Source organism: Lissotriton helveticus, chromosome 4_1 (genome assembly GCF_964261635.1).
Source record: "Lissotriton helveticus chromosome 4_1, aLisHel1.1, whole genome shotgun sequence".
Lineage (NCBI taxonomy): Eukaryota > Metazoa > Chordata > Amphibia > Caudata > Salamandridae > Lissotriton > Lissotriton helveticus.
In genome coordinates, this window is record NC_136063.1 from 1,921,704,544 (window position 1) to 1,921,731,021 (window position 26,478).

The 26,478-nt window shown below is 44.8% G+C and overlaps 1 protein-coding gene across 2 annotated transcripts in view; it reads left to right on the top strand.

The window, feature by feature from the left end:
* The window catches only part of LOC144829436 (integrator complex subunit 6-like), a 403,536-nt gene that overhangs the window by 189,874 nt on the left and 187,184 nt on the right, over positions 1–26,478 (top strand). The gene's annotated exons all lie outside the window — the stretch shown is intronic.

Here is a 26,478-nt window from a genome sequence, read left to right on the forward strand (position 1 = left end):
GACCCTGCAGAGACCTATTTCCAACTTTTAACCTTGTTCCTTTGTGAACTGGACCTCTAGCTATTAAATTAGTTTTAAAAGCAGTCACGAAGCTCAAGTGTTGTTTAAAGCCAATAATCTAAGGTCTTATTGTTGCAATGTGCAAATGAATGGAAATTGATTTTACTTTAGATCTTTGATTTAAAAGTTATGGTTTGTAGTAACCCTAGGCGTAGTTCGCAAAGTAGCGCTACGCGAAGCTATGCGAAGTGCACTTCGCACTACGCGAACTTCACGTAGCACTACGCGAGCTGCGTAGTAGCATGTTGGCACTGTGCAAGATGCATTTTCAATGATTTCACAGTGCGAACAAGCATCCGGCACTGTGCTATCATTGAAAACGGCATCTTGCACAGTGCGAGCTGTAGTTTTCTGCCGCTCAAGTAGATTTTTACTCGAGCGGCAGCTTTCTCAACGCGAACTGGTAGTTTCTCATCGCGAGCGGTCGCGAGCATGCACGACCACTCGCAATGAGAAACCTGACCTCCCCGCGTTGAGAGTCTCGCCGGGATGTCATTTTGCTTGCTCGCGGTCGCGAACATGACGTTGAGGACCGCGAACAAGCAAAAAATGACCGCTGCACTACGCTACGCTGCGCTACGCGTGTTCGCACTGTGCTACGTGCAGTTCGCGTAGTGTGAAGTTGCGCAAACTTCACAAACTACGCAAGCGTAGCGTAGTGCTTCGCCCAGGGTTAGTTTGTAGGCTCTGAGTGGTACACCTTGACGTGCTCTAAAACCTGCTACTTTATAGATCTAATGAAACTTTGCTGGCAGTATGCCATTGCATACTTTTCTATGTTTTTTCAAAGCCATAAAGACGACCATAAAAACATAAAGAAATGAAAAAAGTCACTATCTAGTTAGTGATTAATTTTCTCAAATTGTCCCAAGTTGGCATTCCTGCAGAACATTTTATGTTTGCAGCACATGTTGTTGCAGGTCACTTGCTCTACACTTTGGTGCCATCTAGTATTACATATGGAATATTACAACTTGATTTTCTTCGATGTCTAACTGTTGCATAAACTTAGACTTTTGCTTAGCTCTAAAAGGTTTGTTTTCACACCCACAGGTGACATGAGTGAACTTAGTTCAATGCACCAAAGCTTCAATGTGAAAGACAGGTTATTGTAGCACCACCCAACCCGACCCAATACATACTTGAAGTGGAGTCAGTGCCTTTGCTTTACTAACCATCTCTATAAATAGGGATCCAGGGACGCCATGATGTTTGTAAACTAATCTATTTTGTTCTCCTTAATACCGCTCATACAAACTCCACTAAGAAAAAGACACTATAATTAAAAAGCTTTTTATTTCACCACATTAGTTTTGTTGCTTAGCACATCTAAAATAACCACACAGAATATTATTAAAACAGCATAAATGAATGTTGCGATCAACGAGAATAAAATTAAAATTTCTCCCATTGATAAAATATCATCTAAAAACCTAACACCCTAAAACCTACTTCTATGCGCTACACTAGGAGAGCATAGAGTAGTATAACCGACATCTAGAGGGACAATCAGCGCACTGCATACCTGTTTTCCTGTTGGTGTTAAAAGTTGGGGAGGCCGGGTTCTCTGCAGAAAGTAAATGCACGTCGCCTCAGTTCCTCTACTATCGGACTTGGCTCAATATCAGCCTTTAGTAGAAAGCGTGATGCTGCAGCATCTCTGCCTGTCAAAATCTTCTCTGGCAGTACCTTCTGCGATAACCTAGGGCAAAGGACCTCTCCTCCCAAGTGGTCAAGTGGCAGCTCTTTTATGCTGTATCTTATCTGAGATGGGAAAATCTGACATAACTTCAGAAATGTATGACTTTAGCTATGTGCATCAAGATGCAGATCTTAGACGCGATCTTATAAGCAAATAAGGTTAGAATTGATCAATTCTGACTACACTGTTTTGGTTATTGGTATTGTCTGAACTTGAACTAGAGATAACAGAACACTTGTTTCAGACTGATGTCGATGTCATTTTTGAGTGACTTGACAGGATCTTGGAAAGATACGGACAGACAACATCTGCATCAAAGGCAAACATGCCAATGATTTTTCAAAAATAGAGGTATTGGAGTCTCGACCTGCTCAAGATAGCAGTCGGCCTTTTGGTATTTTTGTCATTACTTTCAGTTTCATATGTGTGATTCGTGAAATCAAGGGGTTCAGATTCGTTTAGAGGACTTGTTTACTTGATGATGTGATTTGGCTGCAAAGAATTGAAATAAGGTGCATGAAGTAGAGTAAAACACAATGTTATATGGGAAACATTTGTTGCTGAACAACAATTCTTCAACCAGCCTGAAAAGATCTGTAAGTATCCTTTGACGGCATAAAGTACACATTTTAGTATTGACTGTTCAAGGCAAGTGGACTCTATAGAATAATACATTGCAACATATCAGTGCTTGAGCTGGTTTGCACAGAGAACATGGCAATCATACTCCTTAAACAAGGAAAGAGATAAACATAACCATACAGATGTAGTACTGACTTGCTACACATGCATCCTCTGGCTAGACATCAGGACCCACACAAACAGGATAGCAAGAAAATTGTCATCACTTCTTTCACATGCAGGGAATCTTACATAGAGGTCTGTTGCAACAGAAGCAAACTAAAAATGTAAAATCTACTTCTGCATGCACCTACACTCTCAAGGGAATGCTTTGTCGATGCATTGGTGAAGGACATTTGCACCAACAAGGGCACAGTAAACACATTATTCCCACTTTCTGGAGATGTCCTCGCATCTTTACCAGGAATTGTCCTTCTGCTTGACTTGTTAAGCCAACAAGGAGGCAGACTCTAATATCCAAGTCAGCAGCTCATTCAATGAATCTAGTAATGTAGAACTTAGAATCTGCATACTTCGAACTTCCAGAAGGAATTTACTTGGGAACGTACTACTAGAGCATGTTATGCAGCTAAATGGAAAGGATTGCTCAATTACTCTGTAGCCATACACTTTAATCCACTTCATGCTTCTGTCCAAGATATCATTAAATGTCTGACATTGCAAATGTCTTGCATAGCTTATTTATCAATAAGGCGGCTGCACCACTCCCCTGCCCAGTTTAATGGGTATCTGCACTTTTTTTGTCCAATTAAATGCACTAGCCCTGACAGACATTTTCCCGTCATGGACGGTGCTGGAAGTAGATGTGTTCAATGCTCATCGGAATATGAGGAGCAAGCAGTTCTACTCTTTTGAGTTTCTTTGCAAGCATATTCTGGGTTTTATATTTTGCTGTGCTTTTCCCTTCCATAAAAAGTCATCATAAACACAGAGGCTTGCAGTAAAGGTAATTCCTCATTTTTATTTTTTATTTTATATGTGGTGTTTATTATGTCAACCGCCTCGGTGTAAATGTGTCAACTCACAGACTGCCTTACAGGTACGGTCTCCTGTCACAATTAGTCAGTCTGGTGTTACATGCGATTGCTCTGATCTACGTCTCAAAGTAGAGCAAGTAGAAACCAAGACCTTGAGTGAACTTATGCTGCCATAGAAGGAGTTGGAAATTGTCTGAAAGGCTAAATGTCTTTCACAAAGTTGTTGGACAGGGTAGAACTTCACATAGGCACAGTGAAGGTGCAACAGTGAGTAAGTCTGCATTCTTGCATTCGTCTAAGCGTGGTTCCTTCATCAGGTCCCCATTTTTGTTAGATGTCTTAAGTGACTGCAGAATGCATTCCTGCCTTCACCCTCTGTGTTTCCTATTAGGGATCAGAATTTGGTGTTAATGTTTCTTGTATGGTGATTACTTTCGTGTCTATGGTTTCATCTTATATTACTGACACCCATTCACCTCTGCAAAGTGAAGGAAAGGTTGAATAATTGGATTCAAGATTAGCTTTCATATACTGCGTAAACAGGTCGAAAGAGTGTAACACTGGTTAATTGCTTTTTTGCAGTGTTTCAGACTTAAACAGGGGTGGCTCCTCCGTATTGGCAAGGTATGCATAATGAGCATAGTTGCAGATGCATGTATGCCTCTGATCTGATGAAGGTCATAGCAGACTTAATAAACCTTATAAACAGCCATTCTACCCGTAACATGCACGTCTCCTCCTCCCTTGGGTGAAAATGGCCGTATATAGTCTATGGCTACGACTCTCCACCTTAAATTTTGCAAGAAGAAAAGGAACAGGATTTCCACACAGGCAAGATAGTCATTCTTTACTGCTAGCTAGGTGCTACCTCTTATAACTTACGCTAAATATCCCTGCAATCAGAGAAAAATCTTTTTAATAAATATTTTTATAAATATTTTGTACAAAAAAAAATCACAAGCAGTGTATGATAGACATGAACCTTCAAGAGTATTGCAGTAATGAGTCAATTATGTAATTCATGCAAGATCCAAGCAAGTGACACAAATATTACAGCCCTCAAAACTGATTCCGTGGCCTACTATTTTGGGTTCCACACCCTCCAGGGCTCCAGGATTCTCCGGGGTATCTTCGCCCACTCCCCAATATGACCTCCACGGGGACCAAATCTTTTCCCACTTTTGAGGACATCCCAGGCCTAGATAGATAGTTCTTTCAGTTATCATGCAGTTATCTTTTTTCCACCCCACCAACAGTGGGGTATCTTGTGAGCCCCACATCCGTGCTATGTTTCTTTTAGCCACTGATAGCCCCAAGGATAACCACAATTTGTTAATCAGAGTGGCGGATCATCCCCCCCAAAGGTGCAATAGGCATATCTTGGCCACGTCTGGCACCTCAATTCCTAATACTACTCCTTTGAGCCTCTGCATCGCCAACCAGTCTGTCCGAATTGTAGGGCATGCTCAGTGTGGAAAAACATCCCTCTCTCTCCACAACCCCGGAGACATGGAGTTTTGTGCAGTTTTTTTTATATATATAGCTCGAACTAGACCCAGAGGTATCCGAGCGCTTGCTATACATGAGTACCAGTTATGTTATAGATGGACACATTCATTTTTGTTAGGCATGGAGAGATGAAGTGATTTCCCCAGAATTACAGAATGTTGAGCATCCCTTCCGAGACAAGAATCCGGTTCCCTGGGTTCAAGGTAGATTGCCCTGGCCGTTAGGCCACATTCTCTCCCGTAAGTCTGAGGAGCTACTGCCCATGGCATGTATGGTGATGTGGGCGTAATATGAGTGGTGTAATATTCCTAGTTGGATGAGATGAAACCCTGATTTAATGGCTACCTCTAGAAATGCGCCGTTGGCTTCCTCCCACTCACCCTCCTCAAAGGGACCAACATCTGCCTCCCATTTAGAGCATAGAGTGGAAAGGGTGTCTGGAGAGTTATAAATACTTTTTTTACATACGAGTGATATTGGCTTTCTTGGTCAGTGTGTGATTGGAATAGTGCATGTCGGAGCTGGAGATATTTGAAGGTTTTCATGGGTGACAACTCCAATTAAGCCAGCATATCAGCCAGACTGAGCATAGATTCCCCACTCCAAACGTCTCCCAGAGTGGATATACCAATAAGGTTCCATTTTGTGAACCCTTAACGCTTCCCCACCTCTCTTAGGATACCACTGGACAACAAAGGAGTAATTTCCATCGGCTTCCCTTTCCATCCTAGAGCGTTTGTGGCTGCCCTCCAAATCTGCGCCACAGTCCGGGTCTGAGGCAGAGAGCCCTATGGGGCACTCGTCCTATAGAGTAATCTTAGATAACCCGCTTCCCTTCATGAGAACCATTCCAATCTGAGCACCGGGCCATCCCAGGTGGAAAATCCCCAGTCATTGACCACAGCCAGTTGAGTGCCCCAGTAATATTTTCTGATGTCTGGTAAACCAATTTCCCTGTCGTACACTCTACTTGTTAGTTTTTGGAGGGCTCATGTCCCATAGAAGCAGGCGGAGTAAGTACTCTGTTTTCCGGAAAGAATTGTCAGGCACAGGTTAAAGAGTGTTCTGAAGGGCATAGAACATTTGAGGCAGCGTCATCATCTTAAACATTGCCGCTCTACCCAGTAGGGAGAGCAGCAGTCCCTTCCAATGTTGGACTTCTGCTATGAAGCAGGTCAATATGGGGGCCAAGTTGTTTTGGTAAAAGAGGTGGGGATCTGTTGTGAAATGCATCCCTAAATAGCTGAAGCGGATATCAATGGGTAGAACAGGCATGGTGCCCGTAATTAAATCCATAATGGATTTATCCCAATTTATCGTGTAGCCCGAATGTTGCCCAAAAATATGACGAATCTGCGACTGCTGAACGATGGTCATGTTAACTAGGTATTTGTAAGGTGCGAAGCTACTCCACAGTGTGTCCCGGCGCTGAGAAAGACCACGCAACAAAACAGAGTGGACTCAAGCGGAAACAGACCAGGATCTAGTGTTGGTAAAGCCATGTTCTCAATTTCCTTCTGAAGGTGAGGAGATCATGAACCTGTCTAAGAGAAAGGGGCAGGCTGTTCCTTAGCCGAGAAGCCACCACTTGAAAGGATATGACACCCACCAGTGAATGCAAGAACTTTGGAATGGTTGTGAAAAGCTGTGCAGAGGACCTCAAGGTCCATTGTGGGAAACCTTTTCCCTGTGAAAGGGGCCCCTATCTTGTGGAAGGCCTTAAAGACCAAAACTAACGCTTTAAAGTGAATCATCTTCCTGTGACCAGTGTAAGGATGACAGGAGAGTGGTCATTCGTATCCTGGGCCATGCCATGAGAATGGCTCTGGCGCCGCATTCTGGACGACCTGTAGGCGACCTAGTAGATAGTCTGGAAGGCCCAGGTACAGGGCATTTGCGTAGTGCAGTCTCGATACCACCAGGGCTTGACCTACCGTTTTCCTGTGAGAGATCGGGAGCAGGGGGAGAAAATTCCTTAACATTTTTAATAGCTCGAAACAGGTTCCGGCCACCATTTGAATCTGAGTCTTAATGATCAGGGCGACGTCTAACTTGACCCCAAGTTTTTTTACGGTCCTAACTAAAGTTTCTGGGGGGGACATGCCCTGCGGCCACCATTGGTGCCATGCTACACAGGGATGGGAGCCAAAGAAAACAATCTCCGACTTTTCTGGATTTCGCTTCAGTTGGTTTCGACTAAGCCAGGAGAACACCTCTGATAAGCAGGCGTTAATCACACTGCCACTGAAATCGGCATGCTTCTCACAATCGAACAACAATTGAGTGTCCTCAGTGCACGACACTATTTTTGCACCATATTTACTCCGCAATCCGCACAAGAGGGGCCATATACAAATGAAACAGTGTCAGGTTCAGGATCGAGCCCTGTGGGACCCCAACATTCATAGGGGGGATGAGAAGGGAGGGGGACCAGATGGTTTGCTGACTGCCATTTAAAAAAGAGTCGAACCATCTGAGTACTGTGCCTCCGACACCACCCTCCTGGAGTCTTCGCAGGAGTCTGTCGTGGGGCACGGTATCGAAGGCCGCGGAAAGATCCAGCAACACCAATACTGCGTTGCCCCCTTTGTCCAAGGTAGCTTTAATAGTTTCAGAGGGGTCTTCACTCCGCATACCTTCACAACGCATTTGTTACTCCGCAAGTACTGTAACAAAGCATTGCAATCACCCCGCAACATTTTACCCCGCATATGCCTTTACCACACATATAATTACAACGCAAAAGGCATGCGTGTGAAGGCATATACTCTTTAAAAAGTGGTTAGGGAAAGTAAATATACATATATATTATATGTTATAGATATATAGATATATTTTTTTGTTGTAAATATTTAAATATATACATATTTTATATATTAGTATATGTGTGTGTATATATATCAGGTGATCAATATCCCGGGGGCGATAGAAACGCGTCTGAGGCGGACACTTGTCTGTATCAATATGGGTGAAGAATAAACTACACAATGGATCTTTGAAACCTGCTCACGTACCTTTTTGAAGTATATTCTGCTGTGGTCTGTGCCTGCCAGTAATCCCTCCTCTGTTTTGGAGGGTCAGGATATATATATATATATATAGATATATGTAGCTTCCACCAGGCACACCGAAACGCTGTGCCCATGCACTTCAAGTCCAGTCTTTTAAAATAACCGCTTCAGAACAACGCCGTGTACTCAAGGTAAATATTTAATCATTTCAATTCCAGCATGTTGGTTAAGAATATGGAACAACCCTATATATATATATATATATATATGTATATTACCTACTGGCGGTCGCCAGTAGGTATATATAGTTAGGATTTTTTCCCTATGGGATTTTTGAAAATTCTATGTCTAATAACTTTGGCGTTTGTGGACGGAATTGGCTGAAATTTTCAGGAAAATGGCACATTTTGTTTCTGAACAGCCCTTTAAAATTTGGGGGGGGTTCGTCAAGGGGGGGCCGAGAAAAAAGGGGGGTCCCAAAACGTGTTTTTAACATTGAGTTTTCCATAGGGCGGTTGGCCTCACTTTTAGCCCGAACGGCTGAATGGATTTGCACGAAACTTGGCAAAATTGTAGGGACTGGTAGCCCGATGTGCCTTTTGTAGGTCTCAATATATGTGCTTCAGTGGATTTTGAGAAATTAACGTTCAAAAAAAGATATATATCTGTAACAGCGGACCGGGCAGCGCTCCAGTTCGCGTACTTTTCGCGCAACGGAGCTTTGTGAAGCGAAGCTGATTGGTTCTCCGGCGTCTGTAAACATTCCAAACAGTCCGTAGCGGCCGCCATCTTGTCTCTCGGTAGGATCGAGAGACAAGAGGAGGCCAAAGCGAAGGGGCAAATGACCATAAGGGGGCATAGTAGATCCTCGCTGACCCCCTAGGTTTGATGTGGAGGTTTTAAAAGGGCCCCGCAGGGCAAAAAAAATAATAATAATAATAATCGAACGGCTGAATGGATTTGCACGAAACTTGGTAAAATATTAGGGACTGGTAGCCCGATGTGCCTTTGCTAGGTCTCAATATATGTGCTCCAGTGGATTTTGAGAAATTAACGTTCAAAAAAAGATATATATCTGTAACAGCGCTCCGCTTCGCGTAACGGAGGTTTGCGAAGCTGATTGGTTCTCCGGCGTCTGTAAACATTGCAAACAGTCCGTAGCGGCCGCCATCTTGTCTCTCGGTAGGATCGAGAGACAAGAGGAGGCCAAAGCGAAGGGGCAAATGACCATAAGGGGGCATAGTAGATCCTCCTTGACCTCTTAGGTTTGATGTGGAGGTTTTAAAAGGGCCCCGCGAGGCAAAAAAAAAATAATAATAATAATCGAACGGCTGAATGGATTTGCACGAAACTTGGCAAAATTGTAGGGACTGGTAGTCCGATGTGCCTTTGCTAGGTCTCAATATATGTGCTCCAGTGGATTTTGAGAAATTAACGTTCAAAAAAGATATATATCTGTAACAGCGCTCCGCTTCGCGGAGATAAAATTATATCTGTATTACCTAGCTGTTGCTAACACCAGTTAGCGACGGCTAGTAGGAGATAGCGACCATCTTGGGCCCCACTTTGCATGTGAGTGATATTTATCACTAATGACATGCAAAGTGGGCATGCCAAGATGTTAGCGACTGGAAACAGTCGCTAACATCGCTATCTCCTATTATCAACTTTTGGAAATATTCGCTATAAGCGCGAATATCTCCAAAAGCTAGCACCTGCCCTGAGCAGTTCTAAGGCATGTTATCCAATGGGAGGTGGATAACATGGCTAAGAGCATTAGCTCGGTAATGCATGAATATCGCGGAGTTTTCAGCGATATTAATGCATTGCGGTCGTTTTTTATCGTATTTGCGATAAACCTTGATAATAGCAAGGTTTATCTGCGATAATTTCTGACGATGCTTAGCGGTAAAAAAATCGTTGCTAAGCATCGTTAGGGATAAATATCGCTTAACTTTGGTAATATGCCCCAACGTCTGTTAACGTTCGATTCGAAGGAAATCAGGAAGTGTTGAAAAACATTGTCTGCGCCATCTTGCCTTTTTTCAAATGCCACACTTTTGTCGTGCACGGCAGTCATTTTAGATGCCTTGACCAGACCCACTCTGTGCACGCTGTCGATCCTTAGCATGACTCCCCACCCTCGCAAGCATCTCCCCCAGGCAGTGGTCACCCCCGCTCTCTGTCTTATGCATGGGTAATAAACCACCCCCCATCTGCGCTGCTCTTCCCTGAGAATCACACCCTGTGCCCGCCCGACACCTCCCTTTCGCCCTATTCACTACCGCACCCTCTGACACTCCTTTTCCTCTGTGTCCGATTGTCCAGGCCGGTCCTAGGGTATCAGCTAGCCCTGCAGATGTAGTTTATGGCCCCAGCTGTAAAGAATCACCCCTCTTCAAAGGAGTTATAGTAGATCAAGGCCCACACTCGATGAGATCCGTCACAGCAGACGCGTTCCTATTATCTGAAAACCATCCTGTATTGTGATTGGGGAGGGGACCGAGCCTGAAGCGGAAGATTCCAGGGATGACTCTTTGTACATCAAAGTTTTTACAATTATGTGTCACATTAAAAATATATAGCACTCCAACAAAGTAGTAAGATTATAAAACTTTAATAACTTATAAATATATACAAGAAAACAAAAACAGTAATAACATATAAACATTTTTAGGGAAAAACAACGAAGTAGCGGTCGGCTGTGCGAATAGTCCCAACGCAGCACAACGTCCAGATTTCTGGCGTGGGGCGTCGCGGGGGGTGGGTCATCAGTAGCAAACTGTTGTGCGAATAGTTCCAAGGCAGCAGAACGATGGCACCAAGGTGATGTCCAGTAAGTTGCCGCACTGGTTTTGGTATCCTACAATGCTGCTCCGAATAACGGCGTGGGGCGCCCCGGGGGAGGCGGCGTGAACGGGCCTCTCCAGGTGGAGTGTCATCTGTTGTAGTGGGGCGCCCCTTTACCGTTTCAGTTGCCATTCCGTCTGTTTTTGGTCCACTGTGTCAAAAGCCGCAATTCAGCTGAGTTGCGCCCACTCTTGCGGTGCAGCGATAGGCGGCTGTCACAGGACTCTCAAAATGGCGGCAGGCTCTTTCCTTTTTGGGCCTGGTCCACTGAAATGGCCCTGGGACACCTTGGAAATCGGACGCTTGTCTGCTAGGTCTTGGACCCCATTCTCGAAAGCGTCCCCTCCGCCTTGAGGATTTATCAAAAGTTTTGGGGGCCCCCGACTCCTGTAGGCTTCTGGTGGGGAGCGGTTGCCATGATTGCTCGCGGAATGACCACGACGGAGCTACGAGATGGTGGTGCTCTCATGCTGAAGCCAGCTTCAGTCTGAAACATCCAGAAACAAGGTGGGGCTTTCATCGTTTGGGAAAAAAAAAAGTTTTCATCCAATGAAAAGTGTTGTTTTTAGGTCATATGATCAAGCCTTCCATCATTAGGAAACCAAAAGTAAAATGAACCAATGAAAAGTTTTATAAACAAGTCACATGACCTGTTATGCGGCATAGGGTATAAAATGCGGAGAAAATACGTTGGCACGTGAGGCGGCGTCAGTAGCGGACCGATGTGCGAATAGGCCGAAGGCAATACAACGCGCCAAGATCCGGATGGCACCGAGGTGGTGTCCAGCAAGTTGCAGCACTGGTGTGGCCATCCTACAATGCTGAAAGTCGGCGTGGGGCGCCCCGTTGGCCTGTGAGTTTGCGTCAGTAGCGGACCGATGTGCGAATAGGCCGAAGGCAGCACAACGCGCCAAGATCCGGATGGCACCGAGGTGGTGTCTAGTAAGTTGCCGCACTGGTGTGGCCATCCTACAATGTTGAAAGTCGGCGTGGGGCGCCCCGTTGGCCTGTGAGATGGCGGCAGTAGCGGACCGATGTGCGAATGGGGCCAAAGGCAGCGCAACAATATTTTCGGAATAGAAGACACCACAAGGCGCTGAGATGCCAAGATCCGGATGGCACCGAGGTGGTGTCTAGCAAGTTGTGGCACTGGTGTGGCCATCCTACAATGGTAAAAGTCGGCGTGGGGCGCCCTGTTGGCCTGTGAGATGGTGTCAGTAGCGGACTGATGTGCGAATGGGGCCAAAGGCAGCGCAACAATATTTTCTGACTGACACCACAAGGCGCTGAGATGCCAAGATCCGGATGGCACCGAGGTGATGTCTAGCAAGTTGCTGTACTGGTGTGGCCATCCTACAATGGTAAAAGTCGGCGTGGGGCGCCCTGTTGGCCTCTGAGATGGTGTCAGTTGCGGACCGATGTGCGAATGGGGCCAAAGGCAGCGCAACAATATTTTCTGACTGACACCACAAGGCGCTGAGATGCCAAGATCCGGATGGCACCGAGGTGATGTCTAAGTTGCGGACCGATGTGCGAATGGGGTCAAAGGCAGCGCAACAATATTTTCTGTATGGAAGATACCACTAGGCGTTGAGATGCCAAGATCCGGATGGCACCGAGGTGATGTCTAGCAAGTTGCTGTACTGGTGTGGTCATCCTACAATGCTGAAAGTCGGCGTGGGGCGCCCCATTAGCCTGTGAGATGGCGTCAGTAGCGGACCGATGTGCGAATAGGCCGAAGGCAGCACAACGCGCCAAGATCCGGATGTCACCGTGGTGGTTTCATAGTTGAGAGGCACTTCATCTGCAGTGGGGCGCCGAGATCCGGATGGCACCGAGGTGATGTCTAGCAAGTTGCTGTACTGGTGTGGTCATCCTACAATGCTGAAAGTCGGCGTGGGGCGCCCCATTAGCCTGTGAGATGGCGTCAGTAGCGGACCGATGTGCGAATGGGGCCAAAGGCAGCGCAACAATATTTTCTGAAGAGAAGACACCAAAAGGCGCTGAGATTCCAAGATCCGGATGGCACCGAGGTGGTGTCTAGAAAGCTATGCAGTTGAGTTGTGTGCGCACTTGCGGCGAATAGGTCGAAGGCAGCATAACAATGTTTTCTGAATAGAAGACACCACAAGGCGTTGAGATTCGGTTACCACCGAGGTGATGTCTAGCAAGTTGCCGCACTGGTGTGGCCATCCTACAATACTGCTCCGAATAACGGCGTGGGGTGCCCGAAGGGGGGGGGGGAGGCGGCGTGAACGGGCCTTCCTAGGTGGAGGCTCGTCTGCTGTAGTGGGGCGCCCCTTTACAGTTTCAGTTGCCATTCAGCTGAGTTTCGGCTGCTCTTGATGCTACAGCGACAGGCGGCTGCAACAGGACTCTCAAAATGGCGGCCTGTTCTTTGGATTTGGGCCTGGTCCACTAAAATGGCCCTGGGACACCTTAGAACTCGGACGCTCGATTTTTTTTTCCTTTCCTGTACATGCAAAAAAAGGTAAATGCCCGGTACGTTACACGCTTCATCTGCCACGATGAACTCTCCAGAGGAACCGAAAAAAAATATAGTTATGGTAACTATACCATGCATCGTCATATGGAGAGGTGGCACCAATTAATTATAGTGCTGCATAAAAGAGAGATTTGGAGGAGAACCCCTGACCTGCTAGTACATTCATCAAAGAAGTGGCACTGACAGCATCAGAGGCAAGGGAAACGGTCCCAAATATTTAGAAGAACTTTGGAAAGATTAAAATGACATGTTTAGATTGTGGCAAATTAATTTCATGTGGACAGATGAGTGTTACTCTAATAAATACAGCATATGAACATCATCATAGTCGATGGTTGGTAGAGACATTTTGACTATATCCTGGACCTGCCCGTCCTCGCCCAAAATGGCGCCGGAATAAATGGGACTCGTAACTCCTTGTTGTGTACTGGTTGCAGAACCTTGAAATCACGAGATACGTATGCAGTTTTGAAGCACATGGCGGGCGGGGACGAGAATTGATTGAATATTTCGACATCCCTATTGATATTAAGTTCTGATGTGTTATTGATTACTGTACTATTGAAAGTTCGAATTAACGTCACCCATGGTACTTGCCCGCAAATGTATATCTAGATAATTTTATTGTAACTGGCCCTGTCGTATTTTAATTATAAAATGTACGTCCACCGATTCCGTAACTGTTAGACACCTTAGTTCTTGCAACCTAATGGCCCGCCCGTTACGTTCCTCTACAGTGTAAATGTCTACTCATCATATACGATTACAGTTTGCTCCGTGGCCGGCCCACGTGGTTATAGGCTCGTATTTGTATAATGAAATTTTCACAATAAAGGTTTTTAAAAGAAAACATGGTAGTAGTATATACATTGGTAAAGTTTTTAATAATAGTCACTGTTTTAGAATCAGTAAAAGGCAAGTGAAATAAAGCAGACCAATTACATGAAGGGTAAAAGGTATAATTCGAAGGAACGCAGTAAAGATAAATGGTCAAGGGCTGTTGTGTTTTCTACTCCTGCAACATAAAGTGATCGATAAGAATCTCATATTCAGGCGTATCGGCGACTAAGACAGCAGGTCGACCCTCTTTTGCTCAACGGCTCCGTCATGGGACGAAGAAACGCTCTTTTTCTCGAAAAAAGAATATATTTTACTTGCAGGACAGTTGTAAATTTTCCGGGAAAGTACATTAGCCTGGAACATTATAACATATATTTAAGAAAAAATAATGTTCGGAAGTAATAAAAAGCGTAATTTTTAGGTCATATGACCAAGCCTTTCATCATTAGAATAAGAAAAGTAAAATGAACCAATGAAAAGTTTTATTAACAAGTCACATGACTTGTTATGCTTACGTTACGCGCTGCGCGCCCCGGATGACTTCCGGATGCGCTAACGCGGCGCATCATATGACGCATTACGCGACAACGCAGGTCCAGAATATAGTCAAAATGTCTCCACCAACCAGCGGTTGGAACACAACCCCTTTCAGCAGGCTAAATAGTTCTGTTAAATGAAAACAGAAGGGACAGGCAACAAGAACCATCAGTCAAAGAGGGGAGGGCTAGTTCTTCTCTACCGGGTTACATTGGGGCGCTACCGGAACTGATCGAATTGGTAGTCTACAGTGTTTCTGGATATTCAGACTGAAGCTGGGGTTAGCATGAGAGCAGCACCATTTCGTAGCTCCGTCGTGGCCATTCCGCAACCAATCATGGCAGCCGCTCTTTATCGTTATTTTGGGCGGGGTGGGTGGCGGAGCCAAGGTGTTTTGCAGCCATCATTGTGTGGAGTTCAGTTCATCTCACTAGTTTTGTATTTGTCATGAGGGGTTGTTCCTAATGTTTCTATTTTAGCGAGGTCAAAAAGAGATCCCTTTAGTGGCCTACTGATGTTGCTCGATTCCTTTTCTTTTTTTTTTACCCGATTTTTCGTTATCTGCGAAGACTAAACAGAGTATTGCGACTCTGTGTTTGTTTGTAAATAGAGAATGAACCAATGAGAACCAATTCTAAAACAGTAAATACTTGGATAACAATCAATCAAATGGAGAGAGAAGCAGGCACGACGTATTACAACGGGGGCAAAGGCCTGCGTTAACTACCCTTCACTATGTGCACACAAAGAATAAAAATTAAAACTTGCGAATCAGACATTCTTCCCATCAGCAGAGGAGTTCCTCAAGGGTCTGTTCTCTCTCCTCAACTCTTCAACATTTACATGGAGCCCCTCACCTTAATTCTAAGGAAAGCTAACATCCCCTTCCACCTTTATGCGGACGACACGCAACTCTATCTGGAAACCACATCGATCTCGGACATCCACAGACTGAACCACACACTTACTGTATATCATAAACTTTTATTCGATTATCAAAAATTTACATAATCATAAAAAGTACAGCTTTAAAAGGAACCATCATTTTTGTACTGGGGTTTACATTTTAGAGTTTACATCTTATAAAACAATTTTCGATCGAATTCTTGTTACTATTTTTAAAAAAGTCACTATCATTTTGGCTTCATGCGGGTTTGCCGGTGACTGTAGATAGGCAAGCGCCGGATATGTGTTTCTAAGGCCACTTAGTCGCAGAAGGGGAAGGATCCATTTTTTCCTGGCCACACTGTAGTATTTACAGAATAGTGTGACGTGGACCGTTGACTGCTTAGAAAGCCCATCGCAAGGACAACAGTTCATGATCCGTGACCAGTTATTCTGTTCTGGAAATGAGACCAGGCGAAAGAAGAGATCAAACCGGAGTCTAGTCAATAGGAACTTTTCGTGATTCGAAAGAAAGAACGTGAGGTAAGGCTGTATCAGCTTCTCTGATTGCAATTTAGAGATTTTTTCATTTAGTGTTTTCACTATCTCTGCTTGATTCCGGAGTTCTCTCAAGTGGCCTAGACACAGTTCTTTCAGCTGTTTCTTGGATATATCTTCAATCGAGGATGGATCAGAAAAGTATTGCTCACGTTTAAGATCTTGAAAAAATTTAAAAACGTAATTAAGCCAGGGAATTTTTCTCCAGTGAGTTAGGCTAAGACAGTCTGTGATGAGGGCGCGTGATACATGGCTTTCTGGGTTGCACCATATGCGATGCCATAAGATGAGAGGTTGACAGCGTATGGTGTCTGTAACGAATTCCATCCCTAGCTCTCGATGAGATGCTAATATCGGAGAGCTTTGGGGGAGAGCCAGTACGTATTTAATGAAGGCGTTTTCCGTAGCCTGTAGTTGCTTGATGCACCCATAACCCCAGATGCCTGCTCCGTAACTCGCCACGCTGTGGCATTTTGCGTAGTATAAAGTTATGAGTTCTGACGGAGCCGGTTTGCCTAGTTTTCTGGAGAAAGCGCAAAGTGCAGATGTTGCTCGACGAAAGTTAAGGTTTCTGGCTTCTATGGCTTTTCGCCAGGTCATTGAATCGTCAACAAGTATGCCCAAATATGGGTATACTGACGTTTTTTCCAGCTTGGTGTTGTTTATGTATATGGATTTTGTGTTCCCTGGTTTGGGTCCTATGGACATTGTAAATGTTTTCTTTGTATTTACTTTTAGTCCCAATGAGTCCATAAACGTCACATATTTGGCCAGCTGTCGTTGTAGTTGGTTGGCTGTTCGGGCCAGGATGACCGAGTCGTCGGCGTAGAGTAGAATGGGTATAGGGCGACGAGCTATTTGCGGGAGGTCCTGGCTCCCTGCCAACATTGCTTCTTCAATCCCGTTGGTGTATAGGTTGAATAGGAAGGGAGCCAATACACACCCCTGCCTGACTCCTCGCGTGATTTTGAAGGGGCGCGATATGTCGCCGCCAATGCCGTAACGCACTCGGCCTTCTGCGTTGGTGTATAGGCCCCTGAGAAAGGCCAGTATCTCTGGATCTACTCCGAGATTCGACATAATTTCCCACAATTTGGCGTGCTGAACACAGTCGAAAGCCGCGCTCAGGTCTACATAGACCAAATAGATCTTCCCTTCTTTTGCGTGGGCATATTTCCCAGCCAAGAGCGTCAGGTTTAGGGCTTGCTCCACCGTACCGAGTCCCTTCTGGAAGCCGTATTGCAGATCCGTAAAGATGTTGTTTACCTTGGCCCAAGTTTGTAAGCGGTCCAAAAGTAGTCGGCCTGCAATTTTGCCCGTAGAATCCAGAAGGGAGATCGGCCGGTAGCACGCTGGGTCGTTTCGGTCCCCTTTCTTAAATATTGGCAAAAGAGTGGATGACGACCACGAGGGAAGGAGACCGACTTGAGCGACTGCGGTCATTACCCGGGTTATTATTAATGACCAGTAGTCACTATTGTGCAAGAACAAGTCCATAGGTACCCCGTCCGGGCCGGGAGCCTTGCCAGTTTTTGATGCTCGAATTGCTTTTCTGACCTCAGTGACTGTAAAGCGTAAGTTGATTGGAAGAAGATGGGTTTCTGCCTCGGCCACGTGCTCTGTTTGGGGTGTATCGGATGCCGGGCCGAAAATTTTTGTGTAGTGAAGGACCCATTCATTCTCTGACACTGCGACGTCGAGATGGTTTGGATCGGTGTCATTTTCCAAGAAGGGTGATCTAATGGTCTGCCAAAAAGTGGTGCTGTCCTTTTTTAATGCGCTCTCGTGCAATTGGCACCAAAGGTCTCTCTTGATCTGACGCCTACGTTCTTTCCTTGTTTCATTATACAGTTTCCTCCGGGATGAGATTAGTTGGGCGTCTCTTGGCTTCTGCCGAAGAGCTTCTTTTAAAGCTGAAAGGGCTTTTGTGCAGTCCGAGTTAAACCATCTGTTGGTTTGGGATGTAGGTTTGTTTGCCCTGTATTTAACTAGTTCGTCTCTTATGGCCCCTTGTATGTTATGGAAGGAGGCGATGATTAGTTCAGGAGAAGCTTCTGCGGACAGACAGTCCCTTTGCCAGGGGAGCGTTTTTTCGAGTATCCTTTGCGTAGTCGTCTCAGGGTCGACTTTGGCCCATTTAATTACAAAACCGTTCCTTTTCTTTAATGTTATTGTTTGCTGATCGAGGGAGCTCGTTCTCGTTATAGGAGGACCTGCTTTCTCCATTGTAATCTCCACGCTTAAGGGATAGTGGTCGCTGATCGGGGTCGACCCTACTTTATAGTTTGCTAACGTGTTTTTACACGTGTTTGAGGCTAGGATGAAGTCGATAGTAGATGTGCAACCTCTCCCATGGAAGGTGGGTTGAAATTCCTGTACCGGGTCCACTAGCTCATTTACAAAGTCTAAATCCAGGGTAAATAGAATTTCGTTCAGCTTATTTCCACTTTGTGAGTGTGCAAAATGAGGGACCGGATTGCCGAATACAGATAGTAGGCCACAGGTTCCGGTTTTGTGGTTTGGGCATATTGGCTGGTTAAAGTCTCCTCCCCAAATGAGTTTTATTGTTGCACTTGGATTCGAATTTTGCAGTGTGGATATATGGGCCACCATTTCTTCCAGGTTTATGCAGCAGTCCTGGGTACCTGTGTTATTGTAGTAATTAATAAGTATGTAGATATTCCTTGACGCAGTGGTGAGATATGTCATTTGGATGACCTGGAAGGCAGATGTTTCTTTTATTAATTTTACCGTGGCTGCTAGAATGTTAGAGAAGTAGATCATAAGACCACCTTTGGGTCTTCCCATTGTGCTTGGCGTTGCTTTGGTGAAAAATGTCTTGTATCCCGGTAGATGGAGGGGGGATAGACGCCAGGTCTCTTGTAAGCACAAGATTTGATGGCTTCGTGCTATTTCCAGCCACTGAGGACATGTTATTTTGCTGGCTAAGCCTGCAACATTCCAAAAAGCTATACCTACGGCAGTGGCCTCGTTAGTTGTTGAGATGGCAAAAGTGATTTTGCCACTGGTTGTGATTTCAGTGGTTACGGGTTGCTCAGTTAGTGGACTTGCGCTCGTGGCCGAGATCTCTGAGGGACAGGGGGTTAAGAGATTGTTTTGTTGAGTCATAGAGGACTCTGCTAGCTCGAGCTGTTCAGGTGTAGTTTTCTGGTACTTATTTGGGGCTAGGGAATGTGAGACATCAGCTAAGTAATGAGAGGCAGCTGTAGGTTGATTCAGATCGACCGTGGATGGTCAATCGATCATATCGAGACACTCGTAGCGGTTGTGGGTTGGGAAGCCCTGCCAACCTTCATGTGCGGGATAAGGTCTATCCTGCCAATATGGGACTTGGGTATCAACATACCTTTCTCTTGGTCCTCCCCTATCTGGGTACTCACAAGGGAAGTCCCGCCGATTCCACGGTGTTTGACGCCATGGATCCTGATTTCGTCGGGCTTTGGGAAGATGGTGCCATTCCCAAGGAGGGGGGTTGAATTGTTGTTTCATTGGGGGGTAGAACTGAGAAAGGTGGCAGGCGTCTACTCCTCCTTTTTTCTCGAGTTGTGGCCAGGCACATATATAATCAACCGTTGCGGGATCTTTGCAAGTTACTATTATGCAATCACCGCGTATTGATTTCTTGGTTTTGCCTATCCAGGCTACCCTACGTGCTGATATGATCCCTCCTGATAGGTGGGATTCAAGAGGTCTATTTATGCTAAGCCACTGCATGGCCTTGTTTTTGAGTGACCATGCAGTTTCTGGGGTGTCATCTACTAACTCGGGTACTCCTGTTAAGACTATTATGTAGGGAGTAGCTTCAGGGGGCAGATGGGCAGGGCGTCTAACTGCAGGATGTTTTTTCGGGGTGGTTACCGATGTGATCTTTGGTGTTTTTTGGAGGGGTAGGGAATTCGTGGGCTGAGAGACGGGTTTCTCCTGGGGAATTCTACTAGAATCTAATTTTTGTGCTGGACATGAGCTTTGTGACTCAGCCTTACTTTTAGTATCTATCTGTTGCCCTTTACTTTGTTGTGGTGACTTCTGCAGTATTGGTTTCACCTGCTGGGGGTGAGATGTATTTGTGTTTGATTTGGGCGTGATTAACGGTGGATTGGGGTTCGTTTGTACTGTATGTGTTGTGTTTGTAGGATTAGCTACTTTCTGATTTTGTTTCTGGTTTTGCTTTTTTGGTGGGTGTGTGGTGTTTCGCTGTCCCTTTACATCTATCCTGGTGTTTGAGTCTAAGAGAGTAGCTGATATTATCGTTAATTGAGCCTCAAGGTTTCTTATGCTCAGCTGGATGGGTTTCAGATATTGGTAAAGTAGGTCTTTGGTGGTAGTTAACACTTGGGTTGTAATACTACAGGTTCTACATTGCTCAGTTTGGTTGTTGATGTTGGATATTGGCTTGTGCGGAAGAGTGCAGTCAGGAATATGTAGTATACTATCAGAACATGAGGAGTTTGAGTTGTTCGCAGGTGAGTTTTGTGTTTTTTCGCTGCGTGGTAGTCGGGTTTCTGATGTTGCCCTTTCCCATACGTCGTGCTGGGGTAGGTTGTCGTGAGTTAAAATATCTCCTTGCGATTGACAGCCAGCTAGGTCTGGAGTTGCTTCCAAATCTTCTGATGATAATGATGAGGATTCCAACTCGGAATGAGTAACTGACAGGTCAACTTCAGAAGGAACAGTATTGAATTCCGTGGTTAGAAGGAGTACTGGGAGTGAGCTGTTTTGAGAGGTCAGATTGATTGGAGAAGCAGCATTCGCTATGGCGCCAAGTGATGAGCGCTTGGCATTAGCGCTCGTGAGGTCCAATGAAACCCTCTTTTCCATGAGGGCTATACTTTGATTTATTGTTTCATTGACCCGCGATATAAATAGGTCAATGGGACCTGTTACCTGTGCTACCTCCTGCGCGTGTTTAGACTTCGGTTTGGATTTAGAGGTGCTTCTGGTTTTGGGAGCCATGTTGTTTGTTACCGAGTTGTCGGTGTAAGAGAGATGGCCCGGTCCGGTCTCTACCGGGCACTAACGGGCAACAACGGGCCCGCCCTTGGCCCGGGCTTCGCCCCGGGCTCCGACCCGCGCGCGTCCCGCGATGCGCGTTAGTAATGCGGTTAAGTGGTTATTCGGTGAGAGGGGGCGTGGCACTGGGAGGGGGCGCGGCTCGCACGGGAAGAGGCAACAGCTGATGTAACTGATAGCTGAGCCTCGCAGTCCCGGAGCCACGCCTCGCGCCTCCTCTGCGGCCACGCTGATGTTCTTCCTCCTCACCTCCTCCTCTCAGGCTGGAAACGGGTTAGTTCAACAAGCTACTCCTGTAGCGTCAGGGAATGCGATGCAACCGGCAGGAAATCTCAGTGCGAGTGGCGCCCGCGTAGCGGGAGCCGCGAGAGGTTGTAGGCGATTTGGTGGGGGCGGGCACTGGGAGGGGGCGCGGCTCGCACGGGAAGAGGCAACAGCTGATGTAACTGATAGCTGAGCCTCGCAGTCCCGGAGCCACGCCTCGCGCCTCCTCTGCGGCCACGCTGATGTTCTTCCTCCTCACCTCCTCCTCTCAGGCTGGAAACGGGTTAGTTCAACAAGCTACTCCTGTAGCGTCAGGGAATGCGATGCAACCGGCAGGAAATCTCAGTGCGAGTTCAGCTCTGGCTCTCTTCCAACCACCTCAAACTCAATGAGGAAAAAACTGAAGTGCTCCTAATCTCTAACAAAGAAGAGAACCCCCAAATCCTTGATTGGCTCAAAGCCTTAAACGCTCTAAATGTTCCGCTTGTTCCATCGAACTCCATAAAATCCCTAGGGATCACCCTTGACCCCAAATTGGATATGAAAGAACACATCTCAAAAACCGCCAAAAGTGCCTTCCTGAACCTGAAATTGCTCTACAAACTAAAACCATTCCTCCCCACAAAAGACTTGAAACAGGCCACGCAGGCTCTGGTCCTCTCCAGAATTGACTACGGCATTGCCACTCTGACTGGAACAGCCAAATCTCACCTACGTCCTCTGACCTCCACCCTAAACGCAGCTGCAAGAATGATCACGGGAACAAAGAAATATGAACACATCACCCCAGCTCTAAAGGATCTGAAATGGCTCCCTATTGACCAACGAGCTAGCTTCCGCACAGCTTGCCTCACACACAAGGCCCTGCATACGGGCAAACCGGAATACCTGGCCAATAAGCTCAAAAGGGCCGGGCAGTCTAGAAACCTCAGAAGCTCCAACACGCTCCTACTCATTCCTCTGAAATCCCAGAAACTCTCAACATCGAGCAAATCCTTCGCGGGCAATGCTCCCAAAATATGGAACTCCATTCCACCACACATCAGAATGACCACATCCTTCCCGAAATTCAAGAAGCTACTCAAAGTCCTCTTCCTTGAGCGCTCCGGAACCAACTAGAACTAAACCTAGACTTTATTGTTTCATGTCCTCGCTCACCCCTGAGCTGATTGACTTGCCTACGAATCTCCACCTGGGTCACGCTTGGCTGCTATTGTATAGAGTGTACTCACACCTGTGTGCATTGACCTGCTTTTTGTCCGCATTATCGGTCTAACCCATGTATATTTGCTGTGAAGCGCTCTGATACCCTCGGGTCCAGCCAGCGCTATACAAAACTTTAATAAAAAAAAAAATAAATAAAAAAAAAATAAATAAAAAAAAAAAAATGTGCAAAGAGAGAGTACTCCTAATAGAAATGAGTGGGGGGGGCACCATTCAAAGCAGATCAGTGTGCATAAACACGAAAATGTTTTCACTTACCACGTACTTGACATTCGACAGCTTATGATATTTGCTATTAAAAAACCATTGAAATTCACTGAAAAAACCATAAGTTATAGACCATATATAGTTAGGAATTAGCATTTACAAAACCTTGAAAATTCACTGAAAAAACCATAGGTTATAGACCATATATAGTTAGGAATTAGCATTTAAAAAACCTTATTTTACTCACACAAAACCATTGAAATTCCATATATAGTTAGTTGCACTAACTATATATCGCGCACCCGCAATCCACTGCTGATCATGTCACATATTACATCATTCATGACATGGTCAGTGACATCACTGATGACATCACTGATGACATCTCAAATGACATCACTGATGAGATCACTGATGACATCATCCAGTGACTGTGTGTTTCTGTAAAGTTTAAATATGTTTTACATATTGAAGAATGAGTAGATGTATAAGTGTCTGGACGAAGGATTTAGTAGGTGCATGACTGAATGTATGAGTGAGTGATTAAATGTGTCTCACTGAGTGCATGGGTTAGTGACTAAACTGTCTTAATTTGTGCATCATTATGTCTGTTGTTCTGTAAACTGCTGCATGTGTTGATCAGTAGCTATATGATTAACTATATGGGTTATTGATTGATTGTCCAAGTATTTGTATGGGAGACTGAGTGTGTGTGTGGCTGGCTGGGAGGTGTGTGACTCTGTGCAGATCAATGTGTACTTGTATCAATGATTGTATAAGAAAGTAAGTATGTGTTAGTATATGTTTGAAAATGTAAGGTGCTCTATGTTTAACTGTATAGACAAGAAAATGGAAGTGTGATTGATTCTTTACAGGACTGACTAGGTGTGTGAGTAACTCCATGGATGAGTGGCAGAGTGTGAGTGTCTGTATAGGTGTATGAGTGCATATGATAGTGTTGTAAAGATGAGTGATTGTATGTATGAATGATTGTATGGGTGAATGAGTGAATGTGTGTGTAGACGTAGGAATCAGTGAGTACGTATGTAGTAACTAGTATTGGTGTGTCAATGGTTTCAAAAATTATACTCTGTATTTAACACTGGGTGAAACAGAGGTTATATTAAAATGTGAGGAGATGCATTGTATTGTCACATGAATGATATCGTCAGTGATGTGGTCATTGATGTCAAATAAGATGTCATCAGTGATCTCATCAGTGATGTCATTTGAGATGTCATCAGTGATGTCATCAGTGATGTCACTGACCATGTCATGAATGATGTAATATGTGACATGATCAGCAGTGGATTGCGGGTGCGCGATATATAGTTAGTGCAACTAACTATATATGGAATTTCAATGGTTTTGTGTGAGTAAAATAAGGTTTTTTAAATGCTAATTCCTAACTATATATGGTCTATAACCTATGGTTTTTTCAGTGAATTTTCAAGGTTTTGTAAATGCTAATTCCTAACTATATATGGTCTATAACCTATGGTTTTTTCAGTGAATATACATATATATATAAATGGTCTTTTTTTTTATAATAACACAAATTAGAAGTGCAAAGTGTGAACTGTAGTATGTTGCATATTTTATCTTAAAATTTGATGTATAATGTCTTTTTAAATTTTTTAACTTTATCATGTAAAATTGAACATGCTTTTATGATATTTTTATATATCGAATAAAGCTCATACTACTACCCAAAAAAATATATATAGATATATATATATATATTATTTGTTTTTTAACTTCATCATGTAAAATTGAACATGCTTTTATGATATTTTTATATATATATTTTTTTTTTGGGGGGTAGTAGTATGAGCTTTATTCGATATATAAAAATATCATAAAAGCATGTTCAATTTTACATGATGAAGTTAAAAATTTTAAAAAGACATTATACATCAAATTTTAAGATAAAATATGCAACATAACTACAGTTCACACTTTGCACTTCTAATTTGTGTTATTATAAAAAAAGATTATTTATAAAAAAAGGAGACAATTTAAAATAAAAAATAAAAAATAGGGAGTGTTGCGGACGAAACATAGCAGCAATCTCGTAACGCAATGGCACCGACTGACTTTTTTTCCAAGATCTTAGCTCTTATCAGCCATGCACAGCCTAAAAATTTGGCCACCCCGCAGATCAATGTCAATGAAGATGTGTCTGTACACAGAATGCGTAGAGCAGGTACACAGAATGCGTAGAGCAGCTCGGTGGTTGGACCCAACATTTGACAGACCGACTTGAGCCACTTCGCTCTGGCCGATCTGTAGGCTGGGCAGGCAGATGACTCATTATGGTAATCACAACCTGGGCAGGGCATAGGTGACGGATGTAGCCCTTTCCAGGAAGTAGACACACTATTGGTGAGAAGAGTCCCCAGTCTCAGTTTCAGAAACAGTACCATATCCCTAGGGACCTGTATAAAGTCCAGATAGGGTTCCAGTCTGCAGAAAATTTTATCTTCAAAGAACCCCTCCGCACGTTTCCCTAGTTTTGGGTTTAGAATCTCATTTGTCTGTACCCAATCCCAATAAGCTCGCTTGAGAACCTGCTTTGTCGGGGGAACCTGGCTAACTCAGGCCTCCCTAAAACCTATGTTTATTAAAAGCTGTCTCAGGTCTGTTATCCATTTTATCCTGCTGCCAGTATCTGCTAATATCAATTCGTCCAGGGCTGCCGCGTAGTTAGACAATTCAGCGGTCCTTCTGATACATGCCCAGAAAAGGAGGGGGCGCAAACGGACAATGTCGTGGATGGTTCGCCTACCCATATCATAAAATAGAGGTTTCAAGGGGGTCGAGACAGGAAGGGTGACAAGATCTCTCTCTCTCTCTATATATATATATATATATTACCTACTGGCAGTCGCCAGTAGGTAGTTATAGTTAGGATTGATTTCCATAGGGAAATCGCAACATTCTATTTGGAATAACTTTGGCGCCGGTTGAGAAATCGGCCTGAATTTTTCAGCAACTTTGCCTCGCGGTGCTCCGCTCCTTCCCTGAAAGTTTGGGGGGGATTCGTCAATAGGGGGCCGAGATAAAAGGGGGGTCCCAAAACGTGTTTTCCCCATGTTAATTTCCATAGGGCGGTCTGTCGCACTTTTAGCTCGAACGGCTGAATGGATTTTCACCAAACTTGGCAAAATTGTAGGGACTGGTAGCCCGATGTGCCTTTGCTATGTCTCAAGATATGTGCTCCAGAGGATTTTGATTAATTTAGGTTAAAAAAAATGTATATATCTAGAGCCGCGCCCCGGTACGCGTACCGGGGAGCGCTCCGGGCGCGCCACGCGACTTGCGCACGGCAAGCTGATTGGCTCTTGGGTGTCTGTAAACATTCGAAACAGTCCGCAGCGGCCGCCATCTTGTGTCTCGGTAGGATCGAGACACAAGAGGTGGCAAAAATCAAAGGGGGAAATGAGCAAAAGGGGGCAGGGTACATCCCCCTGAGCCCCTAGTTTTGATGTGCGGGCCATAAAAGGGTCCTGCGGGGGGGGAAAAAAATTTTTTTTTTTTTTATTTCCGCGGGGGTGGGGGGGGGGGTTTGAGCGCCCGGTACGCGCACCGGGGAGCGTACCAGGGAGATAAAAGAATGACAGACTTTTTTTTTTTTAAATAGCATTTTTTTATAAATTGGAGGTAGTTCTGAAA